A 2185-nucleotide genomic window follows, 5' to 3' on the forward strand; every position below is an offset into this window, starting at 1 on the left:
GGTATTTCTAGTTCTAGATTCTTGAGGAATCGCTGTACTATGGTTTTCAAGATTTTGTGCAGGTGTTATTCTTTTGGTGCTTACAATGTCCTACTGATGGTTAGTGAGAGCCACTGCCGTTGTTTTTCTTTGAGTAGAGTGCAAGGTAAACCAACATGCCTGACCCTCAGTCCTGTTAATAAAGCAGGTTCAAGTCTTCTCAGAGTGGCCCTGGGTGGTTGCCTCCAACTGGACTTGCAAATGTGAAAAGGAAGGTGATTCAGGGCCCTAATCAGAAGCTTCCTGGCAGGACCAGGTCCTGGCAGCAGCATTGGCTGCTGCAACTCTGAAGAGCAGGTTGTGAGCCTGCTGTGGGACTGCCCTCTCCCAAGGGCCATTGCCAGCTGGCGCCAGGGTCGGCTTTCCCCACATCTGCACTCCCTCTGCTGCAGGCCTAAGCTCTCCATGCCCCTGGCTATTTCCTGCAGAGGGCCTGCTCTCAGTGGCCAAAGGAGGGCACTGGAGAATGGACCTGAGCAGACAGGCAGGAGCTCCTCTGCAGGTCCTCCCAGGCACCACCCCTTCTGGAAGGAAGGCATGGGAGTCCCCTAAGACAGATCCTCAGTCACTTCTCTTTGCCTGCTCCTCCTACTGTCTTCTATGCTAGGGATCACTTCCTTGTTGAGTGGCACCTGAATTTTGAGAGGTTCCTCTGCTCCTCTTCATCTGACCCCTTTCCTTCCAAGGCCCCACAGAGGAAGGCATGCGGTGGGCCCTAGCCCTGCTTCTAGCTCTGCTGTCTCCTGGTGAGTGTGCTGCCTACAGAGAGGCTCATGGGTTTTGTTTTATTCTTTCCTTCTTTTGCAAGGGGTGCCATACTAAGAGATGCCTCATTATATTTTGTGTTGTTTCCATTGCAGCCAGTCAAAAATCTTCCAACCTGGAAGGGAAAATGAAGACAATCACCAGGCCGACTGGGTCACCTGCAGAAATCACCTGTGATCTTCCTGGAGTCAGTACCTTATACATCCACTGGTACCTACACCAGGAGGGGAAGGCCCCAGAGCGTCTTCTGTACTATGAACCCTACTACTTCACGGTTGTGTTGGAATCAGGAATCAGTCCAGGAAAGTATGATACTGCAAGCACAAGGAAGAGCTGGAATTTGAGACTGCAAAATCCAATTGAAAATGATTCTGGGGTCTATTACTGTGCCACCTGGGACAGGCACCATGATTCAGACCTGCCCTACACCACACTAAAAATCTGCCTGTGGTTGCTTCTGGTAAGACAGACCAGCCAACTCTTATTTCCTGCCCTGAATTTACTGTATTCTGTACAAAGAGAAACACAGCTTAACTCCTGATCTCCCCACTAATATCACACTCCCCTGGGCAGCAGCTGCACCCTGTTCCCCACTCTCCCCCAGGACTTTCCCGAAGACCAAGCTGCCATCTCCAGGCCTCAGCTCAGCAGCCTGGCTGAGAGCAAGGTTCTCTCAGCTCTCCCAGGACGTGGGGGAGGCCCACTCACTCTGCTTCCTAGGACAGACAGGTACACCTAGAGTCCAGCTGTGAAGCAAGATATTTTGGATAGCAAATTGGAAGGGTATCTATACTAAATCATGTATCCAATCATGGTCCAGAGATCACAGCTGAGAGTGGCGCTTATTCCTTATGTCCATAACAATATACGCAATACTCTAATGACCACCAAAACACTAGGCCTAGATATGCAGTTGAACATTCTCACCCTCTGCCTTCCCTTTTATCCTCATCCTCCTTTCTTACTTCCATGCTTGCTTTTATTATTTTTCTCTCCTCCCTCCCTTCTTCCTGTCCTTCCATCTTCCCTCCCTCCCGCATTCTTCCTTCCTTCCATCCATTCTCCGTTTCTTTCCTTCCTTCCTTCCTTGCTTTTCTCTCTCTTTCTTTCCTTTTTGGGTACATAATCAGACTACTTTTTCCACAAAATCATTTGAAATAATTTTCCTCTATTTGTTCCTGCCAACATTGATACAGCTACTTTAAATGTTCAGTCTTCATTTTTATATTTTGGAAATTTGTTGTGTTACTTTGTTTTGTTTCATATTTGTTTTGTATATATAAAACATTTACATGGAACTGAAGTCAAAATTATAGAAGATGCATTTGAAGATTTTAGCATCCATTGTAGAGTTCTCATTCCTCTTTTCTCCCTCACCCTA

At 47.5% G+C, this 2185-nt stretch overlaps 1 protein-coding gene across 1 annotated transcript in view; it reads left to right on the forward strand.

The window, feature by feature from the left end:
* The first annotated feature begins 1134 nt into the window (after nt 1-1134).
* Nucleotides 1135-2185, forward strand: part of LOC105513603 (T-cell receptor gamma chain C region 1) — a 117797-nt gene continuing 116746 nt past the window's right edge. Inside the window, exon 1 of the mRNA XM_011944515.1 lies at nt 1135-1533. The gene's annotated coding sequence lies outside the window, so the exon portion shown is untranslated. The remainder of the gene's footprint in view (nt 1534-2185) is intronic.

Source organism: Colobus angolensis, unplaced genomic scaffold, assembly GCF_000951035.1.
Source record: "Colobus angolensis palliatus isolate OR3802 unplaced genomic scaffold, Cang.pa_1.0 Scaffold232, whole genome shotgun sequence".
Classification (NCBI taxonomy): domain Eukaryota; kingdom Metazoa; phylum Chordata; class Mammalia; order Primates; family Cercopithecidae; genus Colobus; species Colobus angolensis.